This window comes from Psammomys obesus, unplaced genomic scaffold (assembly GCF_907164565.1).
Source record: "Psammomys obesus unplaced genomic scaffold, mPsaObe1.curated_primary_1811, whole genome shotgun sequence".
In the NCBI taxonomy this organism is placed as follows: Eukaryota; Metazoa; Chordata; class Mammalia; order Rodentia; family Muridae; genus Psammomys; species Psammomys obesus.
Window position 1 is genome coordinate 5424842 of NW_026596046.1, and position 15386 is coordinate 5440227.

General features: G+C 45.4%; 1 protein-coding gene across 1 annotated transcript in view; it reads left to right on the forward strand.

Annotated features, from left to right (window-relative positions):
• Adamts17 (ADAM metallopeptidase with thrombospondin type 1 motif 17) overlaps window positions 1-15386 on the forward strand; it is a 298959-nt gene that overhangs the window by 17058 nt on the left and 266515 nt on the right. The gene's annotated exons all lie outside the window — the stretch shown is intronic.

Below are 15386 nucleotides of genomic sequence, written 5' to 3' on the forward strand. Positions count from 1 at the left end.
GTGTGTGTGTGTGTGTGTGTGTGTGTGTGTGTGTGTGTGTGTGTAGAAGTCAGAAGACCATGTCAAGTACCTTCCTCTGTCACTCCACCTATTCTTTCAGAGGCAGGGTCTCTCTGATTTGGGGACTTGCCTTTTCTCAGCTAGCCTGGAAACAAGCAAGCCCTGGCTCGGCCTCAGCCCTGGACCCGAGGTTATTGGAATATACAGGATGTCTGGCTTATTACATGGGTGCTGGCATCTCGACTTTGATCCTCAAGTTGTTCTCACAACTGAACCATTTTTTCCTTCCTTCCTTCCTTTAAAATTTTTTTTTCTTTTTAGTCCTGTTGCTTTCCCCCTACTTCCTTTAGTAGAATGCCTACCTAATTACATTTTTATCTTTTAAAAGCTTTTTATTTTCCCTCCTGGGATAGGCCTGGTTACATAACCTAGGCTGACCTGGAACTGTTTGTATCCCTGACTGGCTTTGAAATTATGATCTTCCTGCCTCTACCTCTTTCGTGAATGCTAGGACTCATATGTGAGCCACTGGCTCTTTAGTCATTTTAATTCACATATTTGAGACTATGCACTTGTCTTTTAGCACTCTGTTAGCTGTGGACAGCTTTTGACGTGTACTGTTTTCAGTATCCAGGTCTAAATGTTCTCCAGTTTCCATAAGGGTTTGTTTATTTACTTATTAGAGAAACAGTGCAATATGGTGCTGTAGAATTCAGAGATGGTTCTGCTGGCTTTAGCACATAGTAGCTCAAATGACCAGATCACCCACTCAGATTCTTAGCCATTTAAAAAGATAATTTATAATTCTGTGTGTAGCAACTGGAGAGTATGCTCATGTGGTGTTTTCACTTGGTTCTTTTTCATAGCCCTCTGCTGAAATTTTAATCTTTTCATCCATCATGAGTACATTTTCCTTCAAATCCTTGAGTATGGTGATAATTGTTATGCTAAAGTTCCTGTGTGCTAATCTAACATCTGGGACATTTGGTTTTGTATCCATTTCTCTTGAAAGTCAGTCGCGTGTTCCCAATTCTTGGCACGTTGAGTAATTTTGGACTTGCTCTGGCTGTTGTAAGCATCGTATTGTGGAGACATCGGGTTCTGTTCCTCTGGAGAATGTCTTAGTAGAAACAATTTTACTGGACTCAAATTACAACATTTGTATCTTGGGTGGCAGCTCAAACCTCAGTTAATTCTTTAAACAATTTTAAAAATGTATTCTTTGAGAATGTGACATGTATACAATAAAGTATGATCACATCCACCCCGTTTCCCTCTTCTGACTCACGATTCTCCCCAACACACATTCCCCTCCCCAACTTCATGTCCTCCCCCCTTCTTTTTTAGAGTAACCAACTGTCGAGAGACTTTTCTGCCAGTGAGGGGGTGTGTCTAGGCAATGTCTAACCCACACTTGGCTTCATAAGATCCCAACTATAAACACAAGTTTGATTCCATCTAAATTACAGAGCTTGGGTGAGAGTCGTAAGCAGAAGTAACGGATACTTATTCTAAAGCAGCCCCTGTAGAGTCCTCGCCTAGCATGGAGGATGGCTTCCTTATAACTTTGTAGATGGAGACTTCCGCCAAGTCCTTCCCAGCCTCCCAGAGGCCATGTGCAATTAGGGCAGAATTACATAAAACTGACTGGGAGAAGTGGCTGGATATTCCAGTGAGGGTTCCTGTGACCTTCCCCACACCCCTTTCTATGAGGGAAAGTCGGCAGTTAACAGGCTTGGCTCTGGTGACCTCTTGCTAACAAGCACAGCTGAGGTGATGACAATTTGGCTGAGAGAACGGTCCTTTTAGAAAATAATTTAACATGTATTTTATGTGTGGGGGTGTTTTTGCTTACATATATGTCTGCACACCACAGCATGCCTGGTACATGTGAAGTTAAGAAGAGAGTGTCAAACCTCCTGAAGCTGGAGTTCCAGATACTGCCATTTGTTTGCCGGGAATCAGACTCAGGTTCTCTGGGAGAGTGGACAGTATTCTTAATCACTGAGCTGTCTGTCTAGCTCCAAAGGATAGTCCTGTAGAGTGCCGACAAAGTCCAGTTAGTACTGCCCATGATAGGCCATGTGTGGGCCTAGCCACTGACCCACGATGGTCTACCACTGTGCCCCCACCACTCACAGAAGAGTGAGTCTCCCAATAGTTCCTCAGTAAGGGGTGGGGCCTCATGAGTTCCTCTCCATGCTACAAGTTTGCTGGCTGGATCTTGTGCAGATAACTACATGTCCAATAAGTTGAGTGCAATAGCCATGTCATATCCAAAAGAAACTACTCCTCAGTCCCTGCATCTTAGCAGCTTTTCCGCTCGCCTTTTCACCGTGCTCTCTGAGCCTTCGTGACAGCGGGATGAAGATGCTTCATTTAGGACTGAGTGCTCACACTTTGATCAGTCATAAATCAGTGTATTGACTCAAATTTGCATTGACTACAAAAAGCTTCCTTAGGATTAAAAGCAGCTCAGTGAATATAAACATAATCTGAAGGTAATTTGATAAGGTATATTTAGCTAAATAATACGTTCCACTCTAGGGTCTCTGCTCTTCCTAGCCATATTTTTTTGTTTTTTGTTTTGTTTTTTAAGTTTACAGTATCGGGCAAAGATTCTTCAAGGGACCAGGCCTTAAATCCAATCAGAAAGCAGCTGGTTAGCCCATGGTAACTGTACCACCATTGTGCATGTGGGTGCGTCTTACTTGGCAGGATTACAGCATGCAGGATCCATTATTGGGTAAGACCATTGATGTCTCTTCTCTCCAGTAGTCTGTACAGAACCTCCTGGCCTTCTGAAAGCTGGCCAGCAGGGTGGGAGTTTCCTGACTGGCTTTGAGATTGATTTCTCTATGTCCTACGGCCAGAATCTGTATAGTCTCCAGCAAAGGGTCTCACCATGTATTATGGTGGGTAACCAGGAGCAATGGCCATAGCCTGCATTGTTCTGAAGACCTCTGAAGCAGCCTTGACCAGTAACGCATAGGGCGGTATCATCTGTCACTGAAGTTTTTATTCACTAACCCAAGCAAGTCTTATGGGAGTAGGGTGCCTTCATTCAAATTCCTTTTTAGAAAAGGAATTTCTACATCTTCAGTATTGTTAGCCCATCCAACCCTCTTCTATCGAGTACCATCCTCATCCTTACTTAAACCTTCACTCCTCAGTATCCTCTCCTCATTCACATCATATATGCCCTGCTGTCCTTCCATTTATATTTTTGATTGGGCTGTGCAATTACAGGTTTCCACATGGCTTTCTTACACGCCTTTCCTTAGCTGTGATGTGTTCCGTGTAGGGACAACACAGATCTGGTAGAATTTGCGTGCGTCAGTTCGTTGCCCTCATTTCGTCTTTGACCCTGTGGGTTGCAAGGTTGTGCAGCACAGCAGCCAGCAGGCCTCCCCTCCATCTCCTATGTTGTCTTCTCTTCCTCACGTTGTCTTCCCCAGAATCTTTCTCCAGTATTTTCTGATACCTTCTGGATACCTTTGGGACTTTTGCATTTTGTTCAAGCTTGCAATTGTCTTCTGGAAGTTTGGATCTTCTAGAAGCTTCTTTGCCATGCTACACTTCATATAACACGAGTTCTTAAATCATAACTGAGATTTGCACTTTTGTTTAGAAATTAGGAGACATTTAAGAGACATTTATTTGTTTGTGCGTGTATATGTGTGGGTATATGTGCCATGACATGTAGGTAGAGGTTAGAAGACAGTTTGGGGTGTTTATTCTCTTCTACCATGTGGGTCCTGGGGTTCAAACTCAGGCTTTGTAGCTCATGCCTTTACTATCTAAGCCATCTTTTCACTCCTGGCATTTTCGTTTTAGTAAATGTGGCAGGTTTGTTTGTTTGTTCATTTTTTAGTATGTGTATTCAGAAGTTAAAATGTGTATTTCCAAATTTCTGTGGACAGCATTTATTAGTTTAAATTATTTTGAGCATGCTTGCCTGATTTGTTTTATAAGTACATATAAAATCTCACATTGTACTGTGATCAGCTAAATCGCCCACCTTTTAATTTTACCAACTTTTACTTTATACATTGTAACAGTATTAGTATATTCCTGACCAATTAACTCCCCTATCATCATGTTAACAGTCCATTTTTATGCCGGGTTAGGATTTTGACCTATATGTGTTTGCATCTAATATCATCGACTTTTGTTTTAGTGTATCTTAGCCTGCTGCTTCCCTTTCTCTAGGTTTTTTTTAAACAGTTTGTGTATATATACATACATACATACATATATATATGTATATAACATATATATATATATATGTTAGCCCTTTGTCTGCATGCATGCCAGCACACCAGCAGACAGCATCAGATCCCAATATAGATGATTGTGAGCTGCCATGCTGGGAATTGAACTTGGCACCTCTGGAAGAACAGCCAGTGCTCACTTAACCATCTCCCCAGGGCCCTAGTTTTATTTGTAATCCTTCTCTGTTTTACATGTTTCTTGAAAGCAGTATGTATCTCTAGGCTGGAGTGATGCCTTCCCAGTTATGAACACTTGTTGCTCTTATGGAGGGACCAGATTTGGTTTTAGCACCCACATGGTGACTCACAGCAGTTCCAGGGGATCGGATGCTCTCTAATGACCTCAGTGGGCACCAGGCACACGTGGGGTGTACAGACATTTACATTCATGCAAAAACACTCCTGCACACGAAATAAACCAACCTTAAAATTTTTTAAAAAGAGAAAACAAAAAGTAATGTATATCATCCTTGGGAGGTAGTGCAGTTGAGAGAGCCCCTGCCTGGAAGGCCTGAGCTCAGTCCCCAGCTCCATCAAGGTGTAGGTGTGAACCTGTCTCAGCAACAACATACAAAGCAATAGTATTTGAAGTGTGAACAAATCATAACTTAGGACTCTCTCTCTTCAGTGGTAGGGGAATATTTTTGCATCTATGTTGATTCCTTTATGTAATCATATTATTTGCTATTTCTTGTAGTGTATTTTTTTTCTCTGCTTGTGTGATAGTCTACCATGCCACCCTCCTCTATTAGTTTAGCCAGTTTTCTCTATTTCTTCTTCCTTCACTAGATGTGCTGTGTTGTCACCTTTAAATCATACACACACACACACACACACACACACACACACAGACTCACACTTATTTTCTATCAGGCTTTTAAGTATCTTTTGTTTATAACACAAAACCTTCAAACATTTACCTTTGCTTTTCTGTGTGTGTGGTTTTTTTTTCCATTTTATTTTCTCTTAGTTATCGTGATGTATAACAGTTAGAATTATTCAGCTTTGTCTCTATCTTTATCAACTTATCTGTTCAATATTGTTTCTTGCAGCTCACTTCTCTGCCTTGGTCCTTAAACAGCGTTCTTTTAAATGGGGGTTTTGTGTGGCTAAGTTGCCATCTTTGCTTTACCCAAACTGTTTATTTTACCTTCACTCTCACGGATGGTTTAACTGAGGATGGAGCTTGAGGTGGAGTGTTATCTCCTCACAGTTTGGAGATACTCCCTGTGATCCGCTTTTGCTTATAAACAGCCCATCTGACTTTAGATCCTGTGTAAATATTCTGTCTTCCCTCTATGTGGGCAAGAAGCTGTCACTGTGTGTGTGTTCCTCTGCACGTCTCCGGCAGGTTCCCTATAGTCGGCCCCACTAGAGTCCTGATTCTGACGTGAGGCTTCGTGGCTTTTGTCTATCCCAAGCAGGCTCTGTCTGTGTGTCCCAAGCAGGGCCTCCCTCATTAATCGATTCCCTGGACATGCTTAGCTGTGGCTCCTGCTGTTCTGTCCTCCATGCTTTGCAACTTCTTTACATTGTGTATTCTGGAGAATTGTCTCCCAGTGGTTCCCTAGATCAGCAGATTTCTCCCTCACTGGATCTAAACTCTATTGTCTGTCTTTGAGGTTTTGATTTTAACAATTCTGTATGTCTCAAAGTTATATTTCTTTCCAGTTTTATTTCCTATTATGTCTTATTTCAATATGTTTTCTTTTTACCTTTTTATGTCTGTGACTAATTTTAGCCTAATCACAGAGGTCTTCTTTTGAGTGATTCCTTTTCTGAGTCTTTTGAGGCTGCTGACTGATATCTCATGTTCCGGCTGGTCCTCTCTATTGGACAAGATAACAATGGCTTTTCACTGTCTTGAGAGTATTTGAGCCTTTCAGCCGCTGGATTGTTTAGACCGCAGCTCACTCACTCACTGTTTCTGGTATGAAATTTCTGTACATTTCTTGTGTAGGAATGCATGAAAATTTCTTCTTCCTTAATTTGTATTTGGCTAAAGTATTAGTTTTGCCCTTTCTGGCTGCAATAGCAAAATTAGTTAGGTGGCTCATAAACAAAGAATAGAAATGGCATTATTTCTTGGAGTTCTGAACTCTGGAGACTCAATGATTAAGACTCTGGCAGCTTTGGCAGCTGGTGACGGACTTTCTCAGAGCTGGGGCCTGTCGCCTGGTCCTCACGTTGAGGTTGAGGACAGAGCCTTTCTATCATGATCTAATCACTCTGAAAGGCCCCCCTACCTCCTAAAAGTTTGCATGAATAAATTGGGATACAGAGATTTCCAGGCCATGAAAGGAATTAAAACTTAAAAACTTACACCTTTAATCCCTGCACTCAGGAGACAGAGGCAGGGAGATCTCTGTGAGTTCAAGGCCAGCCTGTTCTACAGAAGCGAGTCCAGGACAGCTAGGACACAGAGAAACCTTGTCTTGAACCCCGCTCCACCCCCTTCCCTTTCATAAAAAACGTTTAAAACTTAACTTTTAAAAATATTTTTATGTCTTTGTCATAGTCAAAATGTAATTCATAAGTAGTTTGCTCCCTGAGGCAGCCACTTGGTGTCAGGCGTATAGGAAATGCCACAGGAGCTCACCTGAAGGTCAGATTTTATGCACGGTGGCTCCTCTTAGGCATAAATGAACCCTTCCCTTCCAGGGTATGTAAATGTCTCTGGGATAGAGGAAGCCAGTTCATTTCAAAACCTTTAGTCCTTCCAGCTTTCTGGTCAGTGCTGAAAAGCACACTGTCCAGGTTCCAAGGACACAGTGAAAGGGACAAAGTGCGTCTTTGTCATCTGTGATGATGGGGTGTTCGGGAAGAGATGTGGTCTGTGGCGCCCAGCCCTATGAAGCTTCTGATGTGGATGTGGCCTATCTGGATGGATAGGAGCTGATGGTAGCAGACAGTGGAAAGCGTGACACAGCAGGCCTGCCTCTCTGGGCTGGGCATCCATATCTGCATCCCCTAGTGGCCCCTTTCTTGGAGGTAGAGGGCGATGTGGAAATTGCTGGCTGAATGCTACCTCAATGTTCACTGGCATTTTTTATACAGCAAGGGCCATGGCCATCAGTTTTGCACGTGCTGCTTTCTTCTGAACCCAATTCTCACGAGCTTCCAAACGGTCTGATCCTGCTGTTTAATCTCTTTTTTCAGATGAATGGCCAAGGAAATCTCCCCCCCCCCCCCCCCCCCGTTGAGGTATTTGGGTAGATGGAGGAAGCTTATCAATAACCCTTTGGGAAGAGTAAAATTAAAGCCTAATTTTATCCCTGTATGCAATGGTTACTCTTGGCTGTTACTACCCTCCTGAGGCTTTATGATTCTGTTTGGAGTCTGGTGGACATTGTAAATAGATGCTACCTGCCGCTGCCCGTGTGGCCTGGGGATGGGTGCAGAGCTGAAGCATCGTTGGGTGCCTTTCATAGCTCTAACTCTACTTTCTAGCACGTAGAAGAACGATCCAAGTTAGCTGATTGTTGTTTTTTTTCCCTTTTTTATTTCCTTACCTATTGAAGATGGGAAATACTGCAGGTTTGTATGTCTGTGTGCATGCAAGTACATGTTCGAACGGAGGCCAGAGGTCAACCATGAGTGTCATTACTCAGAAACCATCCACCTTGATTTTTTGAGACAAGGTCTTTATCATTGGTATCTGGGGCTCACTGATTAGATTACGCTGATGGGCCAGTGAGCCTTAGGACTCGCACTATCCTGCCTGGCCTTTAAAATTTTTTATTTATTTATGTATTCACTTTATATCTTGATCATAGCCTCCCTCCTTCCTCTCATCCCAGTCCTACCATCCCTCCCTCTGCCCCTTTTCCCCCTTCCCTATTCCTCAGCTAAGGGGAGGCCCCACCCACTCACCTCAGCTCATTAAGTTGAATCAGGATTTAGTGTGTCCTTTTTCTTCTGAGGCCTGGGGAGGCAGTCCCACCAGGGTGTGAGTGATGAGAAAACAGGCAATATGTCAGAGGCAGAATCCATATCAGAGGCAGACCCTGCTCCCCTTCCTAGGGAACCCACCTGTGTAGCAGATCTAGGTCCAGTCTATGCATGGTTGGTGCTTCAGTCTCCAAAAGCCCCTCTTTAGTTGTCATGCCTGGCTTTTTAACATGGGTTCTGGGGATCCAAAACAGGTTCATGCTTCCATAGCAAGTGGTTCACTGACAAGAGTGTCTTCCCAGCCACAGGAGATAATTTTCTAAATATTTTTTAACTTTGCCAGATGTTCCAAGACTTAATGCTGAACTTTGGTCAAGTAGAAAGTACTATGAAAGTACATAGTTGTCTTTCCCTGTGAGGAAGGAGAGAGTGGATTCATTAAAGCTAAACCTGAGACGGAGATAAAAGTAGAGGGGATCAGTATGTGGAACAAAGGGTCTCAGGAAGTGCTGGAAGGAGCCCAGCACTGGGAGAAAGGTGCTACCTCTTTGTTAGCAGATTTGTTTACCTGAGATAATGGACTGACAATGAAGACAGATTCCCTGTGGCTCATAGCTTTGGCAGTTCCTGTCCATGGTTGTTTGGCTCTGTTGCTTGTGGGCTGGTGGTGAGATAGCACAGCATAGAGGGAGATGGTAGCTGAGCAAAACCACCCACTTCTTAAAGAATGAGAAGGAAGGAGGGTCCCGCCATCCTCCTTGAAGGCACACTCCTCATGTCCTCAAGGCCTCCAGTTCTTCTTATAGGTTCCATGACATTACTGATCAGCAGTGTTGATTTGTAAGGGTTCCCCAATCTTGTTCTTTTTTTCCTGCTACCTCTTGTAGAGTCTTTGTTGGAAGGATTTTCTGACTTCCAAGAGTGTTGCTTGGCAAGGGTAGAAGGAATGGCTATACTAGTTTGAGAATCTAGCATCTAGTCTGGCAGCTTAGACTATAACAGGGAGCAATGGTATTCAGATGTGGGCTGTATTCTGTCCATTGTAGATTGATGGTGGGTTGCTCATGGTTGGGGGCTGGTACCTGGAGCCTTGGTATGTTGTCCATTGCCTGCCCACGTTCTGGCCTATCCTGTATCCCTCTCCAATATCCCCAGCACCTCTCATAGTTCTCGTGGGACTATGTGGGACTGACTAGAAACTGCAGCTGGTTCCTGACCTTGCACCAGAGCCTGTGGGTTTTGCTGTGTCTCCTAGCAACAGGGCTTCTTTACTTCTCTCAGTCCTTGGTTTAAGATGCCCTTGTCCTGGGTGCCTTGCTCTTTTCCCTTCCTCTCCTCCCTTGTCTCTGAACACCAGCAAGCACAAGGTTCACTAGGCCCAAGACATCTGCACAAGTTTCACAAACCTGAGATTTCTGTACCCTTTTTCTCCCATGTGCCAGGATTTAAGTGAGGGCCCGGGGTATGCTAGGCAAGCGCTCCTCCACTGACGCCACAGCCTCAGGCCCTCTGTACTTTCTCTTGCTGCCTTGGTATGCTTTTCCCCTTTCCACCCTGGAGCATTCCCTCACTGTCTCCTCCTGTGTCTGTAGCCCTCATACTTTTAGCATTCATTCGGCTGCCCAGCTTAGTGTTTCCACAGATGCTGCCTGTTCCCAGAACATGCCTGCCCCTACCAGCCAGACACCTACAGTTCTTACCAAATTCTCCCTAGCCACTGGGCTCCAAGTATTATTCTCTCATCCTGTCCTCTCTCTATGCTTTCCCCTTTACTTCACAGCTGCTGCTTCTTTTGGTAGAGCTGCAAAGGGCATTTCCCAAATCCACCCACTGATATCTTCCCCAATTGCTTATGTTTTTCCCCTTCCCCACCTTTCTTCCAATTTCTCTACTCAAAACCCGCCATCGTCAGCTTCAGCTGTCAACTTGGAACAAACCTAATGTCACCCGAGAGCAGCCTCAGCTAACAAATTGTCTCCATCAGATATCCGTGAGGCAGTTTCTCAATTGCTGACATGGGAGGGTCAGCCCACTGTGGGTTGTGCCTCCCCTTGGCAGGGTGGCCTAGGCTGTATAAGAAGGTACCTGGACATGGGCATGGAAGCAAGCCAGTAAGCAGCATTCTTCCATGGTCCCTGCTTCAGTTCCTGCTTCAGGTTTCTGCGTTGGGTCCCCTGGGTGGATTGTAACGGTGTAAGCCAAAGGACTCCTTCCTTTCTCTAGGTTTATTTTGGTCAGTAATTTATCTCAGCAACGAAAGCAACTCGCGCGCTGCCTTTCCTCACGTGGTTTCTCTGAGCTGCTCGAAAAGCAGTTTGCAGACCTCCTTTCTGCTTTCATCTGTCCATACTCCACTCCTTCTAGAAGATCGCCCTCACCATACGACAAGCTGAGCACAGTAATACCGAAGCTGCTCTTCATCCCCTGTCATCTGCGTCTCACTTTTTCTAGTGGTTCCAGGAGTGTCTCTCACAGCTTTTTTTTTTCTTGGTCCACAGGGCAATCTATTTCTATTAAATAAATGCCATTCGCTGCAAATGTGTGTACGTGTGTACGGTGTATATGTGTGGGTGTTGGCACGTATATGCATTCATGGAGGTCCAAGGACAAGGTTTAGGAGTTAGTTCTCAGGTTGTCGGGCCCTCCTGGCAAGTGCTTTTCATCAGCAAGCCTTCTTGCCAGCCCCACCATGCAGCTTAGGGTCCCACATTGCATTTGATGTCTCTCTAGTCTCCTCCAATCTGGGTCCACTCCTTGATACTTATTTTCCCGGGTCTTCATTCATATATGCTAATATGGACTGGCTGTCTTGTAGGAGTGGCATGGTTAGGTTAATTACTGTCTCAACGAGACATTATGACCAAAAGCAAATTGGGAAGGAAGGGTTTATTTGGCTTATGTTTCCATATCACTGTCCATCATTAAAGGAAGTGAGGGCAGAGACACAAGGAGGGCAGGAAACTGGAGGCAGGAGCTGATGCAGAGGCCATGGAGGCCTGCTGCATACTGGTTTTTTCCTCCTGGCTTACTCAGCCCGCTTTGTTATAGAGCCCAGGACCTCAAGCCTGGGGATGGCACGACCCACAATGGACAGTGGGCCCACCCATATCAATCACTAATTAAAACGGCCAAAAGACTTGCCTGCAGCCCGGTCTTATGGAGGCATTTTCTCAACTGAGATTCCTTCCTTTCAGATAACTCTATTTTGTGTCAAGTCGACATAAGGCTAGCCAGCACAGGGATGTGTACAGGTATGCTTTTGTCTAGTGTCTCCTCGCAGTCGGATTGGTCAGAGTAACAGAAGATTCTGCGTTCTCCTGGGTGGGTCTTACTCTAAGCACAGGTATTCTGGCTACATTTAGTGCGGGGTAGAGTTTGCATTTCAAGGTTAACAAGGGTCAAGTTACAGTCTTAATTCTCCTTCCATATGCAATTAGCAAGGAGCTTGGGGGAACTTAGAGCTCTTGCAGATACCCCTGCTCCGCATCAGCAGCTTTGCCATCATATTCGTCTGCACGCTGTTATCAGGAAGCCTTGAGATTCGGACTCTCTGGTGCCCAGCATTTCCCCTGCCCTGCCAGCTGTTGTCCTCCTGTAAGGATGGCTTCCTTCTCTTCTCCCTGACTTAGTCATTTATATCCATGTGGACTTGTCAACTCTTTTTTTTTTTTTTTTTTTTTTTAATTTCTCCCGAGATGGGGTTTCTCTGTATAGCCTTTGCTACTCTTGACTTGCTTTGTAGACCAGGCTGGGCTCAAACTCACAGAGAGCCACCTGCTTCTGGATCCCTGAGTGCTGAGATTACAGGTGTGTACCATCACAGCCAGCTTTGTTGTCTCCCTTTAGCCCACAAATACTCATTTAAATGTATTTACTGTGATGCTCATACCACCTCAGACTTGGCTAGTGAGTGTGTAATTGTTAAAATTAGACACGGCTATTGAATTTTCCAATGGCTTTTATAGCATTATGTAGACATGCATATGATTTTCCTCCTTAGTTGTATTAATACGGTATATTGTGTCAATGGTTTCCTAATATTTTACCAGCCTTAGATTCCTGGGGGGGAAAAAGATCCTGCTTGGTTTTGGTATATTATTTCCTTCCATCCATGGTACATTTTGCTTGCTAAATTTTTATGTAAAATTTTTGCATCCATAATTTATATGTGATGGTCTTTTTAATGTGTGTATGTCTGTGGAAGTGTGTGCCTGTGTGAGTGTCTATATCTGTGTGTGTCTGTCTGTGTATACATGTGCTTTTCTGTACCTCATTCTCAGTTTGGGCACTAGCATGACACTGGCTCTATAAAAATGTGGATTTTCAGGTCTCTGGAACAGTTTATGAATCACGCAGGCCATGTGATCTACAAGGGCTTGGTACGGTCCCTTCCAGGACCATCTCAGCGTGGTGCTCTTTATGGTTATGAGTCCTTTGTAACTTTCCTTCTTCCAGAAAAGCAGGCCTGCCTAAGCTTTACCTTGCTTATAGAAACACTTTTGCTCTATGATGCTTTTCTAGCAGTGTCCTCCGAGCTTTCCCAGGAAGTGCAAAAAGTTCCCCTCTGTTTAATGTGTTTGGAAGCCCTTCCTGCTTAATGAGAGTCAAACAAGATGGCAGATGCTCTGGTCACAGGGTCCTGGTGTGTTAAAGGTAGGCTTTAGCTGTGGAATGACCTTTTTGGTCCATCTTTGTATTGCTCTTGGGTTTAGGGGCCCAAGTAAGATACTGCTTGCTGCTCTAGCAAGTCTGCCCTGAGAGCTTTCCTTGGAAACTTCCTCTGGAGACTCTGGATGCTTTGTCTGTGGTCTGAGCGTCATTCTTCCTTATCTGCCATTCACTGTCTCTGCTTTATCCAGGGTCCCCTGGCTTGAAGGCAGCATTCAGCCACTCACACATTCCTACGGCTGCCGTACTAAATCCCCGCAGACTCAGTTGCCTAAAACAACACAGACAATTCTCTTCCATCTGGGAGGTTAGAAGTCTAAAATCAATTGCACTGATGTCAACAGGCCTTCACTCCTGTTGGATGCTCTGGGAACAGAATCTGTTTCCTCACCTGACCCAGCTTTAGAGGCCACCACAGTCCTTGGCCCACACTCTGTCTCAGCTTCCTCCATCTTCAAAACCAGTGATATAACTCAGGCTGTGTCCCTCTGCAGGCTGTCTTCTGCAATTGAATGCCCTTCCCCCCTCCCTCATGAGAGGGCATGGCAGGTGATCCAGAACAGTCTCTGTGTCTCAGGGTTCTGAGCCACATCTACAGAGTCCCTGTTTGCACGCAAGACACCAGTCCCGTGATTCCTGGACTTTAGGGCATTGACAGCTTTAGAAAGCCTAGTGCAACCCAGAAAGGCATTTCCTCGTTTCTCCCACCAGTCAAAGCCTTGCCAGTTGCAGCCTAAACAAAGTAACTGTTTTTCCTTTCACGCTTATCTGCTGGACATGCTTCCCATGAGAACAGGGTGATACCACTAGAGGACAAGCGTACTGCTTCCGTCTTGAACATTGTTATTACTCCATCAAGAAAGGCTGAGACACCGACACAAGAGGAACAGAATGTCATGCCATTTTTTTATGCCCGCCTCTGAACCCTTTTTTTTTTTTTTTCCCACACACCATTCTGCCAAACAGAGGAATTGGGCAAGAAGCTCTGCCATCTCTCCCCAGTTCTCCTCTGGGCTCTTATGCAACTCAACGCCCATCCCACTTCAGTAACTCAAAGCAGAGAAGGCCTCCAGCTTAAATAGGAAAATCTGCCTGGCGCGCTGCAGACGGATCAAGAATGCATGGTTTATTATTTAAAGCGCGCGCTGACCGGAGCTGTCCAGGTGGCTCAGACACTCCTGGCAGCTGGTCCTCTGTGAGACTGGAGGGGGGCTGTGGTCCTTTCAGAAGGCCTGGTCCAGGCGGCTGGGTACATGCATGGCCTGACTAGTAGCTTGCTGTTCCAGACGGCAGTGGGGGTGGGCAGAGCTCCTACCAGCTCCCCTTGAAGTGTCTGATTTTTGAATCAGCAGCACTCATGTTCCCTCCAAGGGAGAGAAGAGACAGAGCAGGAGAGAGAATGTGTGACCAAGCGAAGGAGTGTAGCAGGGCTTCCCCCCCAGCAGGAGGCCCCTGGCCAGAAAGTTCACCAGAGACGGGGGCAAGAGTAACAGACTTTTTTTTTTTTTTTTAAATGGCTTTAGGTTGCATAGCCCTCCTCCTTCTGCAAAGGAGTCTAGCTTTTTTAGTACACTAATTTCTCATGGAAAATCCCAGAAAAAAAAAAAAAAAAAGTCTCATCGGGACAGCTGCTGCCCAGTTTTGTTGGGCAATTTCCAGCTGCAGATGCAGTGGGCTCATTTTGCACAGTTTTCTTCCTAAGCAACGGGCAATTTCTTGTGCACAACCAGACAGGGAATTCACTGGCTGGAACCCTGGTGGGGTTGCACAAACTGCCTCCGGGCTGAAGGAGCCCTTACCTTTCTCAGTCCATTAGTAAGTCATAGATCAAATCCCTGTCACTGGGTCTGAACAGAGCTGGACAGTGGAGCAGAGAGGGAAAAACCCAATAAAGCCGAGTGTTCCCGCCCAGTGGAGGAGAAAATGCCAGGCGCCATTGGTGGTCGGTTTTGGCTATGTGGTATGGCTGGACCCCCACCCAGCTGGAAAGGGACTCAGGGCTCTTCTGCATCTGCCTTGAGGGCACCTCCTGCCCTGGCTGTGCTTAGAGATGCTTGGAAGATGGAGTGTCCTCTCTAAGGAAGTAGCCGTTACTTAGAGACAAGGCTTATGAAACAGGGTCCTGTGAGCACCCCGTTAGGGTGTGCCTACTTGGCCCTCATGGTTGTTCTTTACATCAGTTTACAGAACTACAGCTTATTCCTGAGATGTAAAGCGTTGGCCCACCGCAGCGAAGTCTGGCTGCTGCTTCTCTAACTCTGTTTTTAGGGAGTCTTCATTCCTTCACCCCCTCTCTCCCTGCGTGGGGATGACAGTAGGCAGGACTCTGGGCCTGCCCTGTCCTCCTGGGTGTCATCTGAGTCACGTTTGGCCCATTGGTTTCCTTTCTGGGAGGCAGTTAATCATCCTGTCAGAGTTGAGTGCTCGAGGCACACCAAGGCCCGGCTCTCCATCAATTCCTGTCAGGGGCCTGGTTGGTCTGCCTCTGAGTTTGAAAAACTGCCTCCTTCAGTATAAACATGTGTGTTCCAGAAGTGAGCCGGCAGCCCAGCC